The sequence below is a fragment of the Mustela erminea genome, chromosome 5 (genome assembly GCF_009829155.1).
Source record: "Mustela erminea isolate mMusErm1 chromosome 5, mMusErm1.Pri, whole genome shotgun sequence".
Lineage (NCBI taxonomy): Eukaryota > Metazoa > Chordata > Mammalia > Carnivora > Mustelidae > Mustela > Mustela erminea.
In genome coordinates, this window is record NC_045618.1 from 49775415 (window position 1) to 49801632 (window position 26218).

Here is a 26218-nt window from a genome sequence, read left to right on the forward strand (position 1 = left end):
GGAGGAGCAGAGGGAGAAACAGACTCCTATTGAATAGGGAGCTTGATGCGGGGCTCAATCATGATGTGAGCTGAAGTCAGATGCTCAACCAACTGAGCCACCCAGGCACCCCACCCTTCCCCATGTGTCATTCTTTCGTGTGGTTTGAGTGAGGTGGGCCAGTCCTTAGGTAGTTGTGTCCCTCAGCCCCCACTGGGCTTGGGTTAAAGACGGCCTTATAAGCTCTGAGGGCCAATGGGAAGCAAGGAGACATCAGTGTCAGTGAGGGTAGGAAAGGACATCTATTCTTAAAAAGAGGAATTCTTCTACCAGAAGAGAGCCTCCTCAATGCCCTCCCTCCTCCCCACCACTAAACACTTTGGAAAGAGTATTTAGGATGTGAAGTCAGGAACCAATGCTGCCATTCATAATTATAAGGGGAAAACCTGGGTGCCTGGAGATTGTTTAGATAGTGGGACAGAGAGCCCCCAGTTCTTAGATGACATTGTTTGAGCCACTAGATCAAGCTTCACCTGAAGCCAAACACCCTCTAGGCTTTTCGGTTAAGCAAGTCAATAACTTCCCTTTAGCAAGTCAATAACTTCCCTTTCCTGCTTAAACCCTTTTGACCAAAGGCTTTTTGTTTGGCTGCTTGCAGTGCAGAGTCCTCATTAATGCACAAGCTGAAGAGAAGGTCTCAGGTCAGTGGGTGGAACATGGGATGGGAGGGAAGGTGTCAGGACTTTGGAAACCCTGACACTTCGGTGTCCCTGAACCATTGTCAGCTACTGAGTCACACTTGCAATCTCTTTACAAGCTTCCATTGTTTTGTTTTCTCTCCTGCTTTATCGCTTCCCTGACTACAATTAGCATTCTAAAGTTGCTTACTCACTGAAATCGAGATGCTGCTGGAAAATAGGTTAGACTCCCTCTTTCCTTCTGTTACCCCTCAGGTGCCAAGGTCCCATCCTCATAAACCAGGGTCAAGGTTTCATGTAACAGCAGATCCTTGAGTCTCTCCCCACTCAGATCCACTTTCCACATGTGGCCCGGTGGGCTCTCAAAAATGCACATTCCTGCTTATAAAACACCAGGACTTCCCACCACCTGCAGAAGAAATCGCAAACCCCTTGGCATGGTGCTTGTGGTCATCTATGTCTTCTAGATCCTGGGTCACTTTGCTATATCTGATATTGTCCCACGAGCCCCAACACCAACGGTTTGTCATTGAATGATTTGAATGTGCCACGTCCCTCCATGCCTCTGGGCCCGTGTTCTGCTTTCTACTCCGCATGGAGAGGTCATCAATCATGACAGCTAATGTTCATAGGGCACTTTCCATGTAGCAGGCACTGCATGAAATGTGTGTATGGATTATCTCCTTTAATCCTTACAAATTCCCCATGAAGAGAGTCATCCCCCCCTCCTCCCACAGGGTTGCCTCCTGGTCGTGCCCCAGGTATGGGGAAAGATGCTGGGAAAGCAGATACGGATTCTGCCTTGAGGTCAGCACTGGAGTTAGACAAAAATACGATTGTTCTGAGACTTGGAATTTGAACATGAATTGGGGAGATCCAGGTGAAGAATGGGGGTGCATGTGGTCATGAGGGTGGGAACCCCATCTCAGCTGACACTGAGGCTCCTCCTCCCTCAAGCAAGGGTCTCCCGGGCCTGATGGGATATGGGCCTTTCAGGCTTGGTGCTCCAGCCTCTATTATGCTCCGCACATCACAGCTAATGGCAGTGCCCGGACTTCCTGGACCCCGAAGATGGGAAGTTCCATGATGTTCCTGCCAAGCAGCTGTGGGTATGAGGGATTATTTGCATCTCTTCTGGGGTTGGGAGCTTGTGTGATGAGTAGGCTGATCACTCCCCTCTAAGGTCTCCCAGAGCCACCCACCCCACCCCCCAAGCCTGACCCTTTTCAGAAGGTTGGGAGAAACTCCCAATTCTCTATTCCTGCTGTTTCCACCTCACCCCCTCCAAGCCCTCCCCATCTCAGACAAGGCAGCATAACTCCCCTGAAAACTGTTTTCACCAAACAAAAGCCAGGAAGGGGAGGGAAGACTCCTGGGTGCTTGGCAACAGCAGCCAGGGGCTGGCTCACCCAGCAACACAGAGGACTCTGGAACAGAACTCACAGACGCGGGGCTCCCTCCCCTGCTGGGAGAACATCTGCAGCAGGAGGAGAAAGTGAGCAAGTGAACACTGCCCCCCCACCTCCCCACACCCCCGTTGGTGATGACGGTCATCTGATTGAGGGCTGGCTCCAGTGTTCACTGCTTGAGCGTGAGCTACCCAAGGCAGGCTGCCTTCTTCACTTTGGCCCTCGCACAGGGCCTAGCACACAGTAGGGCTAGTAAGTGTTTGTGGGAGGGAAGGAGAGAGGAAAGAGAGGGATGAGGATGGAAGGGAAGGAGGGAGAGAGGCCCGGAGGGAGGAAGGAAGGAAGGAGAGAGGAAGGGAGGGAGGAAGGAGGAGGGGAGGGAAGAGGGAGGGAGGAAGGCAGACAAACGGGCCTAAGAGAGGTACTGGGCAGGATGAGCCTACAGGCTGCTAGTCGGCCTCTATCCCCGCCCCTTTTCTCAGAGCCCCGCCCACCAGCCCCTGGCTTCTCTGTCCTACAGCTGAACGGGAGAAGACTGCTGCCTGGTGGGGACACCTTGGTACACCGCCCTCCCGGCTTCTCTGGTAAGAAGCTGCGTGGCTTAGGGGGAAGCACACAGACTTCAGAGTCTGGCAGGGCTGGGTTAGTTACCAGGAATTCCAGCCTAGTGACCTTGGGCAAGTTACTTATCCTCAGCGGCCGCCGGGAGGCGCTCATTGTAACACAGGAACTGCTAGTAAGTTCACGTGCCTGGCAAATGGCAGGTGCTCCGGAAACGGTGCCATTACTGTTTACAGTGCATTTTAAACTTCGTTCATTCAGCCTACACTAATGAGCACCCCCAGGCCCTCCCCTCCCAGAGCTGCTTCTCAGAACGTCCCAAAGTCCCTTACATTCTGCTGGGCCAACAACAGAACACCTCCCGTGTTAAGCACTAGGGATCTGGGGATGAAGAAGCTAGAATCCTGTACAGTGAGGGGGTCACCTCTCTCCTCAAGACCTTCTGGCCCCCTGGTTTTTCCTTCTCATCTCTTTCTCTAATCCCCTTGGGCTCTAATGTCCCCTGGACTCAGTGACAATCTCTCTGGAAGGGGGCTCGTCTGGGAGCTCCTGCAGTCCCTTGCCACCCCCTCCTGACAGTGGGCGCTCATCACTCAGGGAGGCCAGAAAGGAGGGGAGAGGTCAAACTCTTTTCCTGGCTCCTCTCCCCTACAGTGAAAATTCCAGGCTCTTTGCTGCTGGTTGTTCCATGACACCTCTTTTGTATTTTAGCTTCTCCAGCTGAAAGACCAGTAGGAGGAAGGGAAATGCAGCCTCCTGAGGAGGCCTCCTTTTTGGAAGCGCTTCGCAGGCCCAGAGAGGGGAGAAAGAAATTGGGCACCACTCCAGTATTGCTGACACTGGGCCTCACCCCTCCTGCTCTCCCTCCTTCCCAGCACCCCATCCTCCCACCTCTCTCTTGGGAATATTTGAATCTCAAAAAAGAATGTGGGGATCTGACAGAGGACTTAGATACAGAATATATAAAGAGCTCCTTTATCTGTATATAGGCAAAAACAAAAAACCCAAAATCAGCAAATATATAAGCAAAAGACTTAGAGCAGCCACTTCACATAGGTGGGTGTCAAATGGCCAAGAAGCATGAAAAGAAGCTTGACCTTGTTAGCCATCAAGGAAACTGAAGTGAGAACTATATGCCACAGCAGAAATGAAAAAGACAGGAAATATCAAGTTTTGGTGAGGATGTGGAGTAGCGGGAGCCCTCGTAGACTGCTGGGGAAAGAGTAAGGCTGTATAGTCCCTTTGGAAAACAACTCAGAAGTGTCACTAAAGATGACCACGCTTATACCTACCCCTCGAAATCCTGAGCCTGGGTGTATACTTAACAGAAATTTGTTCATGAAACACAAAAAGTCAAAGACATTAATGTCCAACGTAGAGCTATTTGTAACCATGCAAGCTGGAAACTACCTAAACTACTCCGAGCAGTGAATGAATAAATACAGTATGGTAGTGTAGACACGGGGAATGGGGGCAGCAGGGAGAATGAACCAGCTACTGCCGCCTGCAGCACCACGAATCTCACACACATAACCGTGCGTGAAAGAAGCCAGCTACGTAAGCACACATGTGCCTTCACGTGATTCTGTTAATTTCATCTTCGAAACCAAACAAACCTGAAATCTACCTATGGTGTTAGAATCCTGGGCAGTGGTGGCCTTTGGGAAGGAGAGAGGCACAAAGGGACTCAGGCGGGGCTGGACAACAGGTAACAGGCTGTGTTCACTTCAGGTAAGGATTCGAGCTATACGCCATTCCCTGTGTTTTGCTCCTTTCTGTTTGCATGTGTTCCACAGAAAAGAAGGCTACCGGACAAAGAGGTGGGTGGGGGAAAGAAGAATGCAAAGGCAACACTGGGGCCAAAGGCTAAGCAGCAGACTCAGGTGGAAGTGAGTGGCAATGGCAGTGAGATCATCCCCCCTCCTCCCCACCCCTCAATCCATAGTAGTGGGAGGGAGGGCATGGGAGAGGAGGGCAAAGGGAGGAGTCACAGTGTGACTGACCTCTTAAGGAAGTGATAGAGCTTGAGCAGCCCCTCAGATTTGTCCTGCCTGGGGCTGCAATGGCCCAGGTCAGTCACCCCACTCTGGCAGGTCTGGCAAGGGGCATGTGGGTAGCCTCCACAGGCAGCCTGCCACTTGAGTAGAAACAATCTTATGGCCTGGAAAGGTTTTCCTGAGGCCCCTCAGCCCAGCACTCCTAGTCTGGTGAAATCCTCCCAGGGGCACTCAACCCTCACAGACCCGCATGTCATTGCAGCCTGTGCCTCACTCCACACAGATGGAGAGGCCTGGAGGCACCACAGTGCCTTTGCAGCATCCCTCCATACCTCAGCAAAATCCTGCCCTCAGCCTGGACGCCCTCACCTCAGCCTCCCTTGGTGAAATCCGGCTAGCCTTTATGACTCAGTCACCTCTTTCAGGAAGCCCTCCTTAATCCTGTGCCTTTCCTAGGAAGAGTGGCCCTTACTCTTCTGAGCCCTCTCCAAGCACCCTAGCACTCAGCCTTTTATAAAACTCTCATTGCACTATTTGTTTATGTGCCCGTGTCTGCAACTGGCAGGAGCCGATCTGATGGGGAGAGGCCTTATCGATCCACTGCACAAATGGACCCTACCATTTGTTGCATTCCTCAACGGTGCCTGCATTTACATAATTCTAACAACCCTGAGAGGTGAGAGTGGCTACCTTTTAAAACAGGAGGAGCCCATGCCCACCCACCATCACACAATCCTAAATTTCAGAGTAAGGACCCAGATGGGAGTCAGTGTGAAGCCTTGGAATCCTCTGGAAATGGTGTTTAGGGAGGGAAGGGAAGGAAGGGGAAGGGGAGTGAAGGGGAGTCGAGGGGAGGGGATAGAGGGAAAGAGGAGGACAGGAAGGAAAGAGGGAGGGCTCCTCTGCTCAGTCCCTACTGGCAGCCTCTTCCAACAAGCAAAGGCACCTAATGGGTGGGAGGGGCAGCTCTCTCCCTCCACCAGGCCTGCCTGGCACTCTGTTCCCAGAAGCTCCTCATCCTGGCCAGGGGAAAATGCAGTTGTCAAATCAAAGCCTTTCTGTAGAGGAAGGTCCCTGGGCCAGGGCTGGAGCAGGAGCAGGGTTAGCTCACAATTTTAATCCTGATGTTTGCCTTCTTTATTCCACCCCCCAGTGCTCCCTTTCAAGAACTGCCTCGGGGTTCATGTTGCAGCATCAGACAAGAATGGAAGTCACAGCTGGGGTTAGCAGTGGGAGCCTTTAAAGCATGAGTCCCCGGGGGCGCAGGGCATACAGAATCCTGCACTGAGCCCAGAGCACAACAAGGGGGCCTGGGCCTCATGCTTGGATGGGGAGCAGCAGACAGATGTGTGGGCCTCAGGTGCAGACACACAGAGATGGCCACGCAGATGTGCCTGAGAGCACACAGAAGCTCACACGCACTGGTCGTTTGCACACATGGCTCCGGCGTGCATCCAGAGAGCAGCCTCTCGTGCACATATGAGCAGGTGTGCACACACATGGCTGGCATGTCAACAGGCATGCCCAAACACACAAACACCCCAGAGACACACCCAGACATTTCTGGCAAAGAACATCCTTTTGTCCTCAGCTTCTTGCCACTGAGAGTCTACTGGTTCCATCTCTGAATGTCTCACCTGACTGTCCCTCTTCCCAACCTACCACAGCCCCTGTTCCCTTGAGCCCCCACTGGGCCACTGGACAACGGCAATGGTGTCCCCGCTGGGACCCCACCCCTCATCCTGGTGTACTCTTTGGTTCATTGGACACACAGGAGCAGGAGGCATCTGGGCAATCAGGCAGATCTGATGGCATCACTTCCCTGCTTTAAAACCCATCCGAGGCCTCCCCTTTCCCACCAGATGTAGCTCAGATCACCTGCATCACACATAAGGCCCTTGGCGATCTGGCTTCCACTCCAGGCGTGAGCTGGCATGGAGCGCCGTGCCCTGGGTGCCGCAGCTGTGGGACTCCCTCAGGAAGTTGCGCCGCATGCCTCACAGGGCTCACTTTTGCTCACACCCCGCGAGAAATGCCCTCTTCCCTACTGCCCTGGGTTCGGGTGCTACTTGGCCACCCTCCCAGGCCCAGGTCAGTCACATCTCTCCACTTCACCCTGACATTGAAGGCTCCGCTGTCCTGCCCCACTATTTCACAGGCCCTTCGTTGGCCTCTCCGGTGTCACTGTCCTCTGTGTGTGACAGCTTCTCCCACAGAACTCCAAGCGGGCTGGTACACAGACCCAAAGGTACTGGTGCTCAGCGAGTTTCTGGGTGTGAGTGAGTGAATGAATTTGGCCTGTGGGCCATCCAATCGCCCTGGGTGATCTGGCCTGGCTAGGTGAGCAAGCTCGGCATGTGCATGCGTGGTGACTTCTTGAGCTCCGCCCCACACCACTGAACGGGGGTGCTGAGGGCTCCCCACATTTGATGGTGCCGGCTCTCAGGATGTATGGAGAGAAGTAGGCTGAGTGGCTAACACGGGGTGGGCGCTCCATAAATAATAGCCAAGCTTGCTGTTGCCAATTTCTATTTTTATTTCCACCGAGGCCTTCCCATTACTGTTTTCTGATTGTCGTCCCCCTCACCACCCCTTCAGCTGAGTGCTGGGCTCCCAGAATGGACTCACTTGACAGTTCACCACAGGACGGGTGGACGATGTGGCTTCTTGGGATCTGTGTGCAGTCTGAGACTTCGGAGCCCTGTACTGTACTGCCTCCTCCCAGCCAGCCTCCCGGGAAACTGGAAGCAGAGAGCTGCCTGGGGTCCTGGTCCTCCTCCCACCCCCAAGCTGAGCACCTGCTCTGTTCCGAGTCCTGAGCCGAGCTGGGACCTGGGGGAGGGAAGTGGGGACAGCTGGGCCTTTTCACCCCCTAGCAGCTGCGGGCGTCCCCCAGGATGCTGCACATGTGGCTAGGGTTCCCATAGCAACCTGTGTGGGGACCTGACCTGATGTGGCCACTTCACTCCATCTCCTCCCGGACTTGCGAGAGAGGTCAGGGAGAGCCTGGAGGGATGAGGCTGCTGGGCACTTTGACAGGCACACACTCCCATCTGGTGAGGACCAGGCTCTTATTATCCTCATTCCACTGGCTAGGAAATTGAGGCCCAAAGACATGGGCTTCCAGCCCCAGTCCCTCCAGGCACAACCAAGAGCACTGGTCTGCAGCCATATCTGTTTGTACTGGGGCAGCTAGCGACGGTCAGCACCAGGCACAATCTCTGGCTGCATGCAACCCAAGCCAAGCCCCAGGGTCGTACAAGAACAGACGTACAAGGTCGTACGTACAAAAAGGACATACGGAAGGACGGTAGAACAGCTCCAGGAAGAAAGGACAGGTGAGACGCATGACTGGAAAGGACAGGGACAGGGCAGCTTCGAGGGTCTTGGAGCAGGAATGAATGGACAACGATCTCATCAGAGTCAATAAACTTCGGTTTTGAAGTCTTCCTGTCTCTCCATGTGGGGCTCAGGCTCAGGAGGGCCTGGGGCCAGTGCTACCTGTTGACTGGGGGTGAGCAGAGCTGTGGTTGACACTCCTACCAAGCCTGCATCTAATGGGGGAGGGAGTGGTCTCCAAAGAAAATTTGGGATGTTGTTTCTAGAAGAAAAGGGAATAAATGTTAGGCATGCCCAACCCGAGCTCTCCTGAGCACCGTGCTGCAATGGGTACATGAGGTGGGAGATTTTCTATGGGGAATGTGAAGGGAAATGTAGATGTACAGTGGGGGTGCTTCCTGGTAATGCGAGAGCCAGCAGTGGTGGGGAAATGGATACCCAGAAGAAAGAAGGGGTAAGGTGGTCACATGTCAATTTTCATGGAACAAAATGCACCCATGTTCATGCTGTTAACTGACCTTCCTTCTGCATCCCAACACAGACATAGATACACATACACAGACATATACACACATTTCTTTCCTTTTTAGATTTTTACCCAATACTTAATTCCCAGGATCACAGAGATTAGCCTTGGTTGGTAGAAAGAGCCCTGGTCACTTTCAAACATTCTCTAAGATTTACTTACTACATTCACTGTTTATTACCTGCCTTTCCTGTCCCCTCTAGAATGGAAGATCCAAGAGGGCAGAGATTCTCTCCTGCTTGTTCACAGCTGTATGACTCATGCCTAAGAGTGCCTGGCATGTAGTAGGTGCTCAATAGACATTTGCTGAATGAGTGAAGATGTACCAAGCACTCTGATAGGCATTTGGGATACAAGAGTGAACTAAAAGAAGGAGCCTGATCTCATGGAGCCATATAGCCTAGTGAGACAAAAACCACCACAAAAATATATAGCAAAAGAACAAAATGAAAATTATACAATTCAAAGAAAGTGATTTTTAAAAAAGAACTAAGATGGTGGGAAATTATTTAAGATATGGCAGTCACAGGACAGAAGTCCTCTCTTATGCAGCAGAGATTTAAACAAAGATCTAAAGGGTAGAAAGGGGCTGACCATGAAAAATGTGAAGGCAAATTCTTCCAAGAAGTGGAAAGAGCATGTGCAAAGGCCCTGAGGCTTTTGTCTGTTGGGGGAACTGGAATGACAAGATATAGCTACTGGCTAGAGCTCAGTAGCCAAGGACCAGAGGATACAGGTTGAGAATGGAGAGTGTATCAGCCCCCACCCCCACAACCCACAGGGCCTTGTAAGCCATGGGATGGGGACTGGATTGCATTCTGGGTAAAGTGGGAAGCTGTTAAAAGGTTTCGAACATTAGTGCTTGACCCCTTTCATGATTCAGCCTGATCACTCTGCTCTGGCTGCCAGGCAGAGAATGCACTAAATCAGGGCACAGTAGACCAGTCAGTAGGCAATTGTGGCAGTCCAGACAGAGCACGGGTGGCCAAAGTCAGGAGACAAGGGGACACCTTCAGGCTACCTCTCAGTTAAGTCAGGTGATACAGTCAGGTTGAATGATATCACCGTCTGAGGGCCATAAAGGTACCCCCCCCATCCCCAGTCTACTCCCAGTCCGTGGGTGATGGATGGACACACTGATGATCTGGCTGGGCCTTGCGCCTAAGTGACAGGTGACAGATGGGGTTGGAACAGAATGCTCTGAGCCATGTGGCCGAGGCACTGCTAAGAGGAGGACTTTGGAGCCAGGAGTTAATTTAAAGAAAGGAGTGGGGGAGCTCAATATCGCTTCCTCCACTGTTCAATTAGTGGAGAGGGCTGTAGGGAGCTGGAGTTTTAAAGATCCCCTTAATCATCTTCTGTCGGCCTGGCAGTGTGCGGGAGTGTGGCAGGGATAATTGTACCTACCCATTAACAAATGCAATTACGGCTCTGGGGCCTCCAGCACCCCCTTCCCCAATTAAACAGCCGATGAGGGGCCCATGGGGGAGGCCTTTGAGATGAATCACTTGACGCTGAAAACATGGAGGCCTGAAGTCTGGACAGAGAGGCGATTAGAGTCAATAAAATCATGATGGGAAAAGAGAGGCTCCTATCCACTCCCAGCCTGCTCCAGCCTGAGGCCCTCCGGGCAGCTGGAGAGCTATTCTTTAGGACAAATTGGAAGTTCTGCTTTACACATAGGAAAGCCAATACTTGGAACCTACTGACCAGTGCCTCCAGCCAGCTGCTTCCTCTCACAGAATGTCTAGATGCCTGTGAACTCCTTGGTAATTGCGGTAAGAAACAGGGCTGTCCGGTGTGCGGGTGGGGAGGGTATGAGGAGGGCGTGCTCCCATCCTGTGAAGGGGAGGGGTGGCAGGAAAGGAACCTCCTTCCTTGGACAGCTCCAGTAGGCCAGGCCTGCGCTCCCTCCTTCTCTAGGGGCCATATCCTTTCTTTGAATCCAAATCCCAACAGCTTCAGAGGAGGGACATGGTCTCCCTTCTAGAGGCTGGAATAGAAGCTTGGGGAATCCAAATGCTAGGGGGAGAGCTGGGATTCGAACACTGGCCTATCTGACTGTCAGGTCTTCCCTCACTTTGCTGTGCGGAGTGGACTCTTCGAGATCATCACTGTCAAGATCTTGCCCCCATGTCCCAGGGTGAGGGGTGGGCTCAGGGAAACATTTCAAATGTTATTCCCAACTCTCCCTCCTGTATCTGTATCTCGAAACTTCAGAAAGGAGCCACCGTGTTTCCCGACATGGCCTGAGGTGGGACTGACAGGTGGGTGAGTTCCGAGGTCCCGAGCACCAGGGTCCTCTCCCCTCCTACCCGCCCTGCCTCTCCTGGTCTCTTAATGTGTCTCATCTGTTACAAATGCTAGGAATCATTACGCATGCGCTGATTATCACTTTCACTTAGCATCCCCACAGAAGCTCCGGGGGCTAGAGTGCATAATTGGAGAGCCGCATAATTCATTTGCAAAGAGGAGACCCAGTTCCACCAGCACATCGCAGAGTGCACAGTCCCCGTGCAGAGGTCCCAACAAGGGCCAGGAGATCTGGCCACAACCTGACGCCTGCCCCGGGGACACAATCACCCCAGGCTAGACTTGAAGCTAACTCTGCTTCCCCGCCAAGGGAGCCCAGGGGCTGAGTCATGTTTCCTAGTCCCCAAGTCCCCCATCTTATTGCTCTGGGAACCCTGTTTTAGGTTTCTGGCTTGATTCTGTTTTGTTTGTTTGTTTGTTTGTTTTTGTTTTCCCTCTGTGGCTTCACTGAGGTGTTGGTTCAAGAGAGTGACAAAAGCTGTGGGTTAAAATTGTATTAACAGGGGAGGCACCTGCCAGTCACTCCTCCTTTCGAGGCCCTCCTGAACTAATACCATAACATGTGTCACTTCCTGTGGCCTAGATTTTTCCTGAGCTGGGAACTCTCCCACGTCTGCCTTATCCACTCCAGACCCTTTAAAAGCCCCAGTGAGATGGGGAGGCAGGGGAGCAAGGGATGAGCCGTGGTTGCTTGGCCTGGAGGAGAAACCCGAGGCCTGGCCTCAAAAGCACCCAGGGCCGACTTTGCTGCCTGACTTGTGCCATCCCCTCAACTCCCAGGACATGACTGGGAGTTGAGAATAAAGCAGTCGAGTTCTCTCTCCTCGCCTCACCCAACATTTACCAAATGTCTGCTGTGAGTCTGGCCCAGGTCCAGGGGCTGGGGACCAAGTGGTAAATAAACCTGTCCCCTGTCCATAGGAGAGACGCTCAGTAGAAGCAGGGGCAAAGACCTCCTTCTGGGAGCACGGAGGAGGGATCACTGATTCTGCTCGGGGAAGCAGGAATTGGCCTTCAGTCACAAGGCTGGCTGGAGCAAGGGAGGCACAGGCTTTCCAGGAAGAGGGTAAGCCTGAGCCAAGGCAAGAAAGGCACAACAGACATGGCAGGGGTGGTACCACCTGACCCCTGCTGTCTCCACAGCCCCTGAACCATCCGAGTGCCATAGAACCAGCCCCAAAGTGGAGGAAAGGCACAGGCCTCCCAGATGGCAGCCCCCGAGTTGGGTGGGAGCACCAAGGGGCTCAGGGGCACGCCCCCTCCTCCTGCTCCAGATAAGTTGGAATGGAGGCAGGGAGGCTGCAGACATCTGCTCTGGGGCCAGACTCCAGACTCAGGGAGACCCCTCGGCCCACATACCTTGCATGTCAACCTACCTAGGGAACAACCTGGCCACAATTTCCCTTCACGGAGTGAACACAGCATGCGCATACACCCCCACCCCACCCCCCGCCCTTCTGCCCAGGGCTGTGGTCCTGGCCGCCCCGGATCCCCTTACCACCATCCTGTCTCCCCTTCCATGAGCAGGTGCCCCTTCGCACCAAGCTGAGCATCACCCGATGCTCGATCAGGTGCCGGATGCCCAGCAGATGGCGGGAAGAGCGATGGCTCTGAGGGGGATGGGCCACAAGGTCACGGCTGACACATGAGGGCTGGACTGCAAGGCAGTGAAAGATTAATGGTTTCCTCCTTGTCTTGGTGCCCAGTCAGGGCCCTTTCCCGCCCAGCCGCCCATGCGTGGTTCAGTGTGGGGCTGAGCAGCTGCCTTCCTCAGGTTAGCCTCCCTGCACCCACCTGCACCTTTTCCTTCTCTGCCCTGGCTTTTCATTACCTTCTTCCCTCTTCCTTCCCCTCTGCTGGGTCTTCTCTTTCCTTTGCTCCCGGGTGGGAGATGGGGAGGACGGAGGTCAGGAGGCACATGGAGGACATGGGTGTGGGGAGAGACCACAGAGGCGCCCAGCATTTGGAAGCCAGCCTGACCTGCAGAGCCAAGCCAGGGTAAGCTCCTGTTAGATAAAAACGACTTCACAGAATGCCAGCCTCAGACAAGTTTACTCTGAGACCAAGATGTAATGAGACAAGGACATTTTGTTCAGACTTGGGCAAAACAGGATCACTCCTCCACCCACCAAGTCCGAGATAGCCCCTCTCTTGGCCACGAGGAGTGACTGCTACTCCTTTACCAGTTTCAGCTTAGTCTTTATTGCAGTCTTCCCTCCCCCTGGAAGAGATTTATGGAGCTACTCCTAGCACTGCCCCCACTTTCTGAAGCCATCCAATGTAGAGCAACCCCCACTTCCCAAGACCCTGCAAAGCCCAAGTGCATTCTCTTGTTTAACTGCAGATGTGATCCTGGTGGCCCTTTGGCTGAAGAACATTGGCAGAATTGGAGGTCCCACTGAGACTGAACTGACACCTTCACTGCCTTGGACCAGGGCCCTCACTCAATTCAGTAACAGTGCGCACATCGTTTAGTGGGTGGGCACTAGGTCCTGGCATTTTTTTTTTAAGCTCCCTAGGTGATTAGAATGTGCATCCTGGCTTTTGAGGGACGGGGTGACAAGCCATTTCAGGAGGTCACAGAGGGGTCGGAAGGGCAGCGCCTGTAAAGCAGTGACCTTGGTCCCTGTCTGTGGTATTCAGTTAGTGTGAACTGTCATTTCTTTTTTGCTGTGCCTTCTTCATTTTGCTGTCCCTATCAGTAAACATCGGTTGGATGAGCATCATTGTTGCAGATGGGAAGATGCGAATCACATGAAATATAATATATCTCAAATCATGATGCCATCTTTCTCCCCAAGACATCTTTCCCTTTGACTTGGTGGTCTCCCAGTCACCGAGGGTGGAGTCTGGAGTTGGAGGCTCAGACTGATCCCAATGCCCTGTCCCCGCTCTCCACACAGGCTCTCTTGGCACCCCTTCCCTTCTGATTTCCCTGACACCCCTGTTTCAGACCCCCCAAAGACCCCCATGGTGCCTTGGGCTCTCGGGCTTCCCTCTGGTTCTCTCTACGCAGTTCATAATGTCTATGACAGCTCTTTCTGGAACTTGGCCTGACCGTGACACCCTCAGCTCAGACACCCTGCACAGATCCTCACCTTCTCCTAATGAAATTATCTCAACATTCAAGGCCTTCCATAAGCCAGCCGCAGCTCACACACAGATCACGTGCAAGCGTTCTTCTCATTAGCCCCATGGACATTCTCCATGACTTCAAGTCACTGTGCTTTGCTTATGCTGATCCTGCTGCCTAGAACACCCTTCTCACCATTATAGCTATATAAATCCCACTTTTTCAAATTCCAGCTCAAAGGCTACTTCCTTCATCCCCACTCACCCCAGCCAAAAGAGACTCCTACCCCTTTTTATTCTCCTAAAACCATCTTCCCTTATGACTCTTTATCAAACCCTGATCTGAATTATGACCCTTTTTGTTCACCCTTCATCTGTTTGTCACAGGAAGCACTTTAGACAAGAGGGTAAGAACCCAGACTTTGCCATCAGGAAATCCTGGAATGACCATTCTGCTCCCTCCTACTGCTAGTTCGGTGACCTTGAGCAAGTTTCTTAACTCCTTTAAGCCTCAGTTTCCTCACATGCGTAACAGGGGGAACCTCACAGTATGGTAAAGATTAAATGAGATCGGTATCCATTTCGAATGCCTCACGTGGAACCTGGCGGAAACCATCATTATTATAATAACAATGTTAGAATTACTAGGACGAAATCCAGAGCAGGGTCTCACATCTCCTGTATGCACACAGGTTACCCAGGGCTCTTGCTATAATCCACCTGTGATTCAGGAGGTTTTGGTGGGGGGCGGGGGGTGGCGCCGAGCTTCTGCATTTCTAACGAGCTCCCAGGTGGTGTGGATTCCGCTGGTCCAGGGAGACACCTCGGGTAGTAAAGTCCTAGAGGGCGGGGCTTGTGTCTCATAAACAGTATCTCTTTCACAGAATCTAGCATGGTTTTCTACACAGAATAGGGGCACCATAATTTTTAAAAAATGAATATATCCTCATGGCGGTGTAGGAATGATATTGTACATAGCCTTCCTTACTCAGAAGATTACACACACACACCCCACACCAGCTAATCTAACCTTGTGTAGGACTGAGATTTCCCAGGGGCCCCACTGCTGTGTTTCAGAAATCAGTGCTCTGAGATGGAACCGGCTGTGCACTAACCTTATAGCCCTGATTAATTCCCTCCCTTTGTTTGCCTCATTATCGTGATTAGGTTCTGCCCGTAGCATAGCAACGGCTAATTGTAGGCTGGTTGCAGAGTGCATAATTCCCGCTATTAAAATTTTATCGAGGCTTAATTGTGCTCCTTTTTGCAGCAGCAAAGCTTCAAAGTTTCAGAAAAGAGGGGATGTGGTTAGTGGGAGCTGATGATTTTTTAATCTTAGCAAGCTCTGGAAAGCCCTGCTCTGCAATGTCATTGACCTTGAGATGGTTTCCCGTGGCCAGAAAGAAGCCCATCATTTATTTATTAACCCTCCAGAAGGTCTGCAAACAATCGCCTGTGGCCAGGCAGAAAGCATATTATGGGTCAAATGCCATTACAAAAAGCCCCAAAGGGCAAGCCCACCAAACAGTTTGGCAGTGTGGGCATCTGGGCAAGAGAGCCGCACTCTACAGCAGGAGAGGGGGCTGTGTGCAGACGGGGGCATCACTTGGCAGGTGCCCCGAACCACTCAGTGACCCTCCAAAACCAGTGGGCTTTGAAAGTGGTTTTCTAGGAACTGGGGTGCCAAATTGCGCCAACCTGTGCTTAGTGGTGGGTAGAAAGAAATGGACCCATCAGCAGGTACTTTCTCCAAATTTCGGAGTGTAAGTGATCACTGGCATCAGCCAGGGAGCCTGTTAGAGCAGCACGCGACCTACTGATTTGGAGTGGGGGCGGGGAGAGCTGGGAATCCACCTTCAGGTGGTACTGACGCTGACCTGCGGCCATGCAGGACTCTGGAAAATATCTAAAAAGTCAGCAGAACCAACTGTCCTTGGGGAAAGGTCCACTTACTCTGCTTGGCTCAAACTGGAACCATGAGGCCAACTGGGGGTGCTGCAGGGGGGGAATGGTTCGAATCAGTGATTCCCCAACTGCAGCATGCATCAGAATGACATGGAAGGCTTGTTAAAACATAGATTGCTCAGCCCTGCCCCCTCAGAGTGCCTGATCCATTAGGATCAGGGGTGAGGCTGGAGATTGCATTATTAAAAAGTTGTGAGAAGGGGCACCTGGGTGGCTCAGTGGTTTAAAGCCTCTGCCTTCCAGTCAGGTCATGACCTCAAGGTCCTAGGATCTAGCCCCACATCGGGCTCTCCGCTCAGCAGAGAGCCCTTCTGCCTGCCTCTCTGCCTACTTGTGATCTCTGTCAAATAAATAAAATCTTTAAAAAAAAAAAAAGAAAAAGCTGTGAGAAGGTAAGTCTGGGTGATGATCTTCCAAGGACCACACTTTGAGAACCACTGCCTTCAGTGATTCTCCAAATTTGGACCAAACATGTCTCTTTGAAAGAGACTTAGTTGTGTTTCTTGGTCCTCACATTATAGAATAATGCTTTGTATAGAGAGCCTGTCCTCGTGTTGTGGACATCTATCTGTAATCCAGAAACAGTAATATGGGTAATCAAGCTTTGACCAGAGACATTATGAAGGAGTGGAAGCCAGGGGTCCTGAATTTAAACACAACTGAAACCAGATGAATCCACTACCACTATTAAGTCAAGCATGGCTTTTAAAAGGAGGTGGGTTTTTTCTTTGTTTTGTTTTGTTTTGGCATTGCTTAAACAATAGGCAAGATGCTGTTTCATGGGCTGTCCTCAAGCTGGGAAAGCCTTCAGACAAACCACAACGATGGAATTACGGTGAGTGAGTGGAAATGAACAGTGAGCACATTTTATAGAGAGGAGATAAATTGGTTGGTGGGGGGAGGTATGAGGAAAGAGAGAAAATTCAGAATTAGTTTCAAGCAGGGGTGGCAATTCAAAAACCCTCAGAGGCCAGAGGGTTGAAAGCAATGGGTGAAGCAGCAAAGGCAAGTTAGAATCTGTGGTCCCAATGTGAGCGAGACCACTATGGAGTGTTAGGGACCCTGGTGTGCTGGAGAGCCTTGGTCCTTCTAAAAGGGAAGCGTCAAGGGCACTTGCCTCTTGTTGCCATGGAAGCGTGTGAACCCAGAAATTGCTTGCTCTTTCCAATTTTCAGGGGAAGCTGGGAATCTGAATTCTAAGATGAATTTTTTTTTTAATTGAAGTATAGTTGACCTATAATGTTCGTTTCAGGTTTACGACGTAGTGATCGAACACTTCTATACATCACAAAATGCTCACCACAGTGACTATAGTTACCATCTGTCATCTTATGATGTTATTTATACAATATTATTGTCTGTGTTTCCTGTGATGTACTTCTTATCCCTGTGACTCATTTGTCTTATAACTGGAAAATTTGTACCTCTTAAACCCCTTTACATAGTTTGCATGTCCCCCCGCCCCCCACCTCTCCCCTCTGACAACCACCAGGTTTTTCCTCTGTATATATTTGCTTTTTGGTATGTTGGAAATTTCCCTATATATTTTTTTTAAGATTTAGTATTTGAGGGGCAGCAGAGGAAGAGGGAGAGAAAGACTCTCCAGCAGACCCAGATGAGCATGGAGCCCATCTTGGGGCTTGATCCTATGACCCTGAGATCATGACTTGAGCAGAGATCAGTCAGATACTTAACCAACTGAGTCAGACATCCCTGAAATTTCCCCACTATCAGTGGGGCTATCAGTTTATAACCCTAAAGAGCTCAGGTCCTAATTCCTAGATTCTAAGTCACTGGGATGCTTCTGTAGGAACCTGGCACATTTTTTGCTTTTTTGGGGTGAGAGTTAGTTGTCAGGAGAGGAAAAGGAAAAGAGGTGGGAAGGAGATAAGGGTAGAATTATAAAAAGCACTAAAAAGAAGGAATCTACTATTTAGAGGGGACGTGGCAGTTAATATTATCTCGTGTTCTATGTAAAGAATATATTCCTTCTACAACATTCCTGGTGTGGTAGACTGTTAATTTGGTGGTGCTGTGACTGGTGGCACAGTGACTCTGGGCTTGGCCAGTGGGTCGTTAGCAAGCATGATGCAAGCAAAGCCTTGATAAATCCTTATACATTGGAATGTTCTCCTTGGGATCCAGCTGCTATATAGAAAGACATATGGAAAGACTAGTGAGAGAGAAAGGAGCCCCTGGCTTTTACCTGCGCCTGCCAAGATGCCAAGCACGTGAGTGAAGCCATCTTGGATTTTCTGATTATAACCACATGAGACCCCAAGAGAAGCCAGCTGAAGAATCATCCACCTCATTATTCTGTGAGAAAAAAATCAAATGGTGGTTGTTATAAGCCTCCAAGTTTTGTAGTACTTTGTTATACGGTGAAAATTAATGGAAGCACCTCGTAAGTAGTTGGTCTATGAATTAGATAGGATTCTGTGGTATAACAAAAAAATATATTTGGTCTTTTTCCCTGGTGCCTGGCACAGTTCCTAAAACCCTTGGGATCTCTTGAATGAGAACATGTTTTGTATGCTAATGAGATGACTGGTGGCTGCCCCCCACCCAGCCAGCTTCGAGCTGGTCCCAGAAAGACCAAAGCATGATGAGAGGGTTGGAACTTTGAGTCCCATCGCACCTCCAGGTGGGGGAGGGGACTGGAGATTGAGTTCAGTCATGAATGGTCATTCATTTCAATCATGTCTAGGATTGAAATCTCCATTAAAAACCTCTAAACAACAGGTTCAGGAGCTTCTGGGTTGAACGCATGGGTGTGCTGACAGGATTGTGCCTGGAAAGAGACTGGGAGTTCCCAACGCACCCCCAGACCTTACCCTATGTCTTTCTTCCATTTGGTGTTCCTGAGTTAAATACTTTTTTTTTTTTTTTTTTAGATTTTATTTGACAGAGAGCACAAGCAGGGGAAGCAGTAGGGAGAGGGAGAAGCAAGCTCCCCACTGAGCAGGGAGCCCAACCAGGGGCTGGATGCCAGGACCCCAAGATCTTGACCTGAGCCGAAGGCAGACACTCAACCAACTGAGCCACCCAGTTGCCCCCTGAGTTCTATTTTTTTTTTTTCTGAGTTCTATTTTTTAATAATAAACCAATAAACACAAGTAAAGTGCTTTCTTGAGTTCTATGAGCAGTTCTAGCAAATTGTCAGACCTGAGGAAGGGGTAGGGGAACCCCCCACATACAGCTGGTTGATGAGAAGTGTGGATGCTTCAGGACTCCTGGCCAGCATTTGAAGGGGAGGCAGTCTGGTGTGACAGAGCCTCGAACCTATGGTGTCTGCTGCTAATTCTAGATAGAGAGTGTCAGAATCGAATTGAGTTGTTGGACACCCAGTTGAGGATTTGAGAACTGTAGAGACCGTGGTTGGCTGGAAGGAACAGAACATCTGATAAACAGTGACTTAAATAAGAGGTTTATCATTCTGATGTAACAAGAAGTCAACCTCTGTTTCTTTTTTTTTTTTTTTTTAAGATTTTATTTATTTATTCATGAGAGAGAGAGGTGCACAAAGGGAGAGAAGCAGGAACTGATCCCAGGACCCTGGGATCATGACCTGAGCTGAAGGTAGATCCTTAATCAACTAAACCATCCAGGTGCCCATCAACCTTGGTTTCAATGATAAGGAAGGTTGCCCCCCGGGGGTGGGGGTAGGAAGGGACTAGGGAAATGTGACTAACGAGGCGCATTCACACCCTGAACAAAACTTTTTTTTTTTTTTTTAGATTTTATTTATTTATTTGACAGACAGAGATCACAAGTAGGCAGAGAGGCAGGCAGAGAGAGAGAGGAGGAAGCAGGCTCCCTGCTGAGCAGAGAGCCCGATGTGGGGCTCCATCCCAGGACCCTGGGATCATGACCTGGGCCGAAGGCAGAGGCTTTAACCCACTGAGCCACCCAGGTGCCCCCAAAACTGGGGTTTTAACCAGTAAGGAGGAATGGGTATATATTTTGCAGTGTTTGTCACAGGCAGCTTCTGCTAGAAAAAGAAAGAAACTTGTGTTGTTCTCACATTTTTCCCCCTCCACCAACCTTAGCCATAAAACTGCAGGCCCAGCAGCCCATAATACAGCCAGCGCCCATTTGCCCCATGCACAAGAAAGAAGCCTCTGACTCAATTTAAAGGCTCAGCATTTCGTATTTGTCTGTCTGCTTCTTTCAAGCTCAAGTCCTAAGAAGCTGATTGATCTTGAACTTAATTCAGCCCATTGATATCATCACTACTGATAAAAGGACTCAGGGCAATCCATGTGAAATCTGAAGCAATAGAGATGAGCAAACATTTTCAAGAGAGCCTACCTTCTGCGAACCATAGCAGACTTCCAGGGTGTTTGGCACAAAGGAAGAGGCCATGGAAGGAGCTAAAAATAAAGCCTGTCGTTCACAGGGTTAGCTTGTGGCCATTTCATGAGTGAGAAATGCCCTGATGGAAGTGAGGGAGAAGCAGTAAAAGAAGAGGAGATTGAAATTCACTCATTTTCGTTCTTTTTAGCAACTTCCTGGAGGGAGAGAATGGAGATGGATGGGATATAGCATCACAGAGCTGGGACTTGGCAATGAGCTTAGAAATAAATTACCCAACCTTTCACCCAATTGCAAATAATAATAGCTAACATTTATGGGGTGTTTACTACATGCCAAACATTATACAAAATAATTTATTTGCTCTCTTTAATTTTACCCTCACCATCTCTCTAAAAGGCAGCACGATTTTAATGTCTGTTTTTACAGGCATCGAGTTAACAAACTCGTTGAAGGCCACAGCAGCTAATGGTGGGACCCAAACTCCTGGTTAGGCACTGTCTTTCTATCCCATCCCCTGAGAAATCCTGCCTCCTTTCTTCCGGCTCCACACTCCCTGAGCCAACTCCTTCCTATTGAGAAGTGTTGATTGTTCAAAAAGTCATCCATATATGAAGGAGAGGTCTGCTTTTCTAGAACTCTCGTCATCTGGTCTACACACCGGAGTTAAAGCACAGGCCAACCTCCCTGCCCTGGGACAGTCCTTCCAATATCTCCACAATCCTGCCTCCTCTGAGCCCGAGCTTCCCCCTGGCTTAGTCTCCCAGCTAGAGTCCCCCCTTCGCCAAACGGGGCTAGTCATGAAAACAAAGAGACCAGGCCGACAGCAGTAAAATCTTGTGGTCTTCTCACTCTGTCATTTTCCCCTCCGCACGGACACATGGATAAAAATCCCCCCAACCACATTCCATAATAGAAGGCAACACATGGCCAGCCACGCCGTTGGCCACCATGGGAGGGCTGGTGGACGCTGTGGCAAACTGGCGAGCAGATGCTTGGTCTGAGGGAAGCAGACGCCGTTTGGCTCCAGCCAGGTGTTGTCACGAATGGATGGTGCCAGATCGTGGAAGCTTTCAAAAGCTGCTGGAAATCTGGGTTTCTGTTTGCAAATTTTTTATTTTTATCAGATCAGTTCGTGGGCTTCCTGATTCTGTTTTTGTGTTTTTACGGCGCTGTATAAGCCCAGCAGAGTGTGCCCGAGGGCTGGATCCAGTCCCTGGGCTGTTGTTTACAGCTACTGCCACTGTTGGCCAGCTAGACCCCAAGCCCCAGGGAAGTCTGGCCAGTCCCAAGGACGGGGGACCCTTACCTCTCTGATCTTAAACACCATGCTTCTAGGAATGCAGATTAAATTTGCACCAGCTTTCCCAGCAGCTGTGTAATATTATACTTTAAGTTCATAGGGAACTTATGGCCAAATGAGTAATTTCAAGCCTTCATGTAAAGTCTTGTCTAGCCTGAGCTCCCCAGCCATCTCATGCAGTATTTTGAACCTCACTGCATGACTTTGCATCTATCCTTGTCGGTCCCCATTCTGTCTTGGAGAGTCTCTCTCCTTCTTTCTAATCCACTTTCATGCACAGCTTTGAACAAGGTGACTTCCATGAAAGCACCCACTGGACCCAATACTCTGATGAACTCTGGACCAGTCCTGTGGGCATTGATGTTGGCTAAAATATGGAGCTCCAAGGCACCCCCAAATATCACCAATGCACTAATTACACTCCTTGGCTTTAGGCTGAAAGGAAAGAAGCCTGCATTCGGTACATACTATGAGCTCAAGCCTGCCAGCCTGCTCATCCCCATGTCCCTCGCACCGCAGAGACTCTTCCTGTAGCTGACATGTGACCATGTCACATGTCACATGACCATGACATTCTCCACCACTAAATCTGAAGTCTCAGCTCTGCATTGGAATTCTGAGATTGATTCTGTATGGAACAGTATATTCGAATCTGGTTCTCCATTTCATCTCTGGATGTACACCCACACCCAGTGCCTGTGCTCTGAGGCTGAACAACTGCTTGTCTAGGAGGACACACACTGTGCCAGGCACTGTCCTTGGCACTGCAGCACCCATTATCTCCATGGTGAATCCCCTTAACGTTCAGCACATTCTGGTCCACATTTTTGAATTGATTCTATTCGGTTACCAAGGGATTTGTATTACCCCTGTTCTTTCTGCCACGTTGTGAGTAATTGAGAGCAGGGCACTTCACTGCCCAGCAGCCTGCACAAAGCCTGCAGTAGGTGGCTCACCAGGTTCTCTCTTTTTGGGGGAGCTCTTCATGCCTCACTCATCTCATCTACAAAATGAGGTTGTTGCGAAGGATCTGTTAACAGATGTTAAGCGTCTGTAACTGGAGCTGGGCATGCAGTGGGCACTCACGAATGTTAATTCAAAGAAGTAGCAGTTGGAGAACTCCTTGTGGGCATCTCCTGGGCCAGCTCCCAGGAGCCAAAGAGGGGACACCCCTTCTCTAAGGAAAGGTCACTAATCCCTGACCATCCACAAGCTCAGCAGCAGACACTACAAGTGACTATTCTGGCAAAGGGGAAGATTTAATTCAAGCCATCCCCATGGCCCAGTGGGGTGACTGGGTGGCTCAGATGGTTAAGCATCTGCCTTCAGCTCAGGTCATGATCTCCAGTTCCTGGGATCAAGCACCACATCAGGCTCCCAGCTCAGCAGGGAGTCTGCCTCTCCCTCTGCTGTTCCCCCTGCTTGTGCTCTCACTGTCTCTCTCTCAAATGAATAAATAAAACCTTAAAAAAAAAAAAAAAAAGGGAGACCCAGGCCTGACTCTTACCTCTGTCAGTTACTTGCTATGTAATTTTGGGCCCAACGTCTGCCCTCTCTAGGCCCAGGTTCCCTATCAGCAAATGGGGGTACTAATATGTAGCTTATAGCACTATGGTGGTGTGGGGTCAAGTGAGATTTTTTTCAAAAGAGTTTGAGAGGGCAAGAGTGAGCACACAAGTTGGGGGAACGCCAGAAGCAGACTCCCCACTGATCACAGAGCCCCATACGGGTCTCCATCCCAGGACCCACAGATCATGACCTGAGCCAAAGTCAGACACTTAACCAACTGAGCCACCCAGGTGCCCCAAACGATTTAGAGTTAGATACTTGGCACATAGTAGGCGCTTAATACAGAGACAATGATGAAAATACTGAGCCATGCACTGTCATTGAACACTCCCAGGGAGCAAGAGCAGCCTTCCTATTTTCCTGCCAGATTTGCAAAATTTAAATTATGACCATATTGCTTGGTGGTTGTAAAAAAAAAAAAAATCAAACAATGTAGGCATTTATAAAATAGAAAGTTGGACTTCTCTATACTCCCATCCAATTCTCCAAAGAGAGCCAGCATTAACTGGTGTGTGCCCTTGCTGATGTTTTTCTTCACTATGCTGCACACACACACACACGCGCGCGCGCATGTTGTTTTTAAAGCAACATCAGGATCAAACCATACAGTCTCTTCTGCAACTCGCTTCTTTCTCTAAACAGAATTTCATGGCCGTTTTTCTAAGTCAGAGTATATAGAGCTAGTCCAGTGGTACAGGCTGAATTGTGTCCCCCAAAATGCATATTTTGAACCCTAACCCCCAGTACCTCAGAATATAATGTATCAGGAGATAAGACCTTTTTAAAAAGGTAATTAAGTTAAAATGGGTCATTAGGATGTGCCCCAATCCAATAGGACTGGTGTCCTTTTAAGCAGAGATGAGGACACAGAGACAGCAGACAAGCACACACAGAGAGGGATGAGCACAAGAGCACACAGCGAGCACAGGGAGGGCAGCTGCAAGCCAGGGGGAGAAGCTTTAGGAGAAATCTCGGGATGGACACCTTGATCTTGGACTTCTAGTCTCCAGAACTTGGAGAAAATCCTTTTCCGTTGTTTCGCCCTCCTCTCCTGCCCCTCGCCTGTCTGTGACATTTGTTATGGCAGCCTGAGCAAACTAATACATCCAGGCTTTCATAAGATACGTAGCATTCCGTTTTGTAGACATGATGAAAAAATGTGTTGATGGACCTTTAGGTTGTTTACAGTTTTATGGTGTTAGAGTGCTGCAGGCCACATCGTTTATAACATTCTTTGTGTACATACTTGAGGATATCTGTAGGCTCTGTTGCCATCTGAGGAAAGACCAGCTTGGAAGATATGCACACCTTAAACAATGCGTGAATTAGTTGTACCAGTTGAAACGCCAGCCGTGTAAGCAAAATCCTGCCTCCCTTTACCTCAAAAGCATAATTTCAAGGACGTACATTTTGGGGCCATCAAATATAACTACGCTGACAGTCAACAAAAAGATGAGACTCTTGACCTTGGCTTTTTTCGTCCTGCCCACTCCTGTCTATTCCGAAACCTTGGCGCCATCAACCACGGGCAGAAACACAAGTTTCCTGAGTAGAGAAAGTTCTCTGCAGACAGTAAAGTCTCTTCACGGCGAAAGTAAACTCAGTAAGAACACACGGCCGTGCTGCAAACAGAAGCATTGATTTTAATTTTTTAAGAGTATAAATAGATTTGAATCCCATGCAGTATATTGGATTTTGGGAGAAAATATTTCCTGACAACCTGCCAATGTATTTGTTTTCTCATCTTTTGACAAACAAGAACGGCAGTGGAGAGCTGCAGAAATGGACAGAGGTTGGCAATGCCACTCAGATGGGCAGTGCTATTTTGATCTGAGCTGATGCATCTGACTGGCCTTTGGTTTGAAAAGAAACATGAGGAATGGGAACAGTCTTCTGCGGTGGAGATGAACTCGGGGGTGCCATGGTCCGGGTCTTTCCTGGTCAATGCAAGGGAATTTCCCCAAACCGCCAAGGGGCTTTTCCTTCCCTCTTCTTGCTCTTACTCTTTTATATATATGGGTGTCCAGAAGAACAGATCATTAAAGGAAGTCTATGAAAACAGGAGCCAGGACTGATCAGCCAATTGGAGGACTTGTGCAGGAAGAGTGGTCAGGTCACATGGGGACCTGGGTGCTGCTTAGAGGGCCCCCACCCGCGGGCTGAGTGGGAGCAGAAACATCAAATTCTTGTCTGGCTGCAGCCAAGCATTGGTCCTGGGCACAGATCCTCTTCTCTCTTCCTGCTGTCTCACTGCTGAGACAATGTCATCCAGCTTTATGATTTTAAATACCATCTGCCTGCTGACAATTCACAGATTTCTGTCCCGAGCCTAGAACGTTCTCTCTCATCCTGGCATTTATAGCCATCTGCCTATCTGACATCTCTTCTTGGGCTCCAACACTCATCTCCAGCTTGTTACGTTCAAGATCGAACTTCTGATCTAACGCTCTCCCCAGTCTGATCCACCTGCCACCTTCCCGGTCTCAGCGGTGGCCACTCCGGCCTTCCAGTTGCTCAGTCAAAACCCACGCAGTCACTAGTGACTCCTCATCCTCTTACTCCTCCTGCGGGCCCTATCTTCAAAATATATCAAGAACCGTTTTAATACCTTCACTGCTATCAGCGTAGCCCTGAACCACTGTAGTGAGTTAAATTATGCTCCCCTGGGAATGTGTCCTCGTGTGGAAAAAGGGTCTCTGTAGACATAATTAAGAATCTTGAGTTGAGATCCACCTGCACTCAGGGTGGGCCCTAGATCTGTCGCAGTTGTCCTTGTAAGAGAGAGGCAGAGAGAGAGATCAGAGACACAGGGACACCGGGAGAAGAGAAGGCCACGAGGAGATGGAAGTGGAGATCAGAGTTTTGCAGTCCCCATCCAGGAAATGCCTGGACCACCAGGCAGATAAAAGAAGCAAGGAAGAATTCTCTTCTGGAGCCCTCAGAGGGAGCATTGCTCCGCCGATGCCTAGATTTGGGACTTCTGGACACCAGATGTGTTACTGAATAAATTTGTGTCCATTTCAGTCTACCTAGTTTTTGTTAATTTGGTAAGGAAGGCCTAGAAAGTGGTAATAGTTACCATCATCTAGCACCTGGATGGTTGTAAGAGCCTCTAATCTTGTTTCTGTCTTTCTCCTCCATAGTCCTTCCTCAACACAGAAATCAGAACAATC

At 49.9% G+C, this 26218-nt stretch overlaps 1 long non-coding RNA gene across 4 annotated transcripts; it reads left to right on the plus strand.

The window, feature by feature from the left end:
- Positions 1 to 2117: 2117 nt before the first annotated feature.
- On the plus strand, positions 2118 to 7833 carry LOC116589916. 4 transcript variants are annotated; one of them, XR_004285447.1, is made up of 6 exons: positions 2151 to 2338; positions 2607 to 2670; positions 4444 to 4536; positions 5210 to 5320; positions 5798 to 5866; positions 6803 to 7833. It is a non-coding gene; the product is annotated as an uncharacterized LOC116589916 (long non-coding RNA). The 4 variants fall into 4 exon arrangements; XR_004285446.1 differs by having other exon boundaries at positions 2118 to 2172; positions 5798 to 7833; XR_004285445.1 differs by having other exon boundaries at positions 5798 to 7833.
- Positions 7834 to 26218: the final 18385 nt, after the last annotated feature.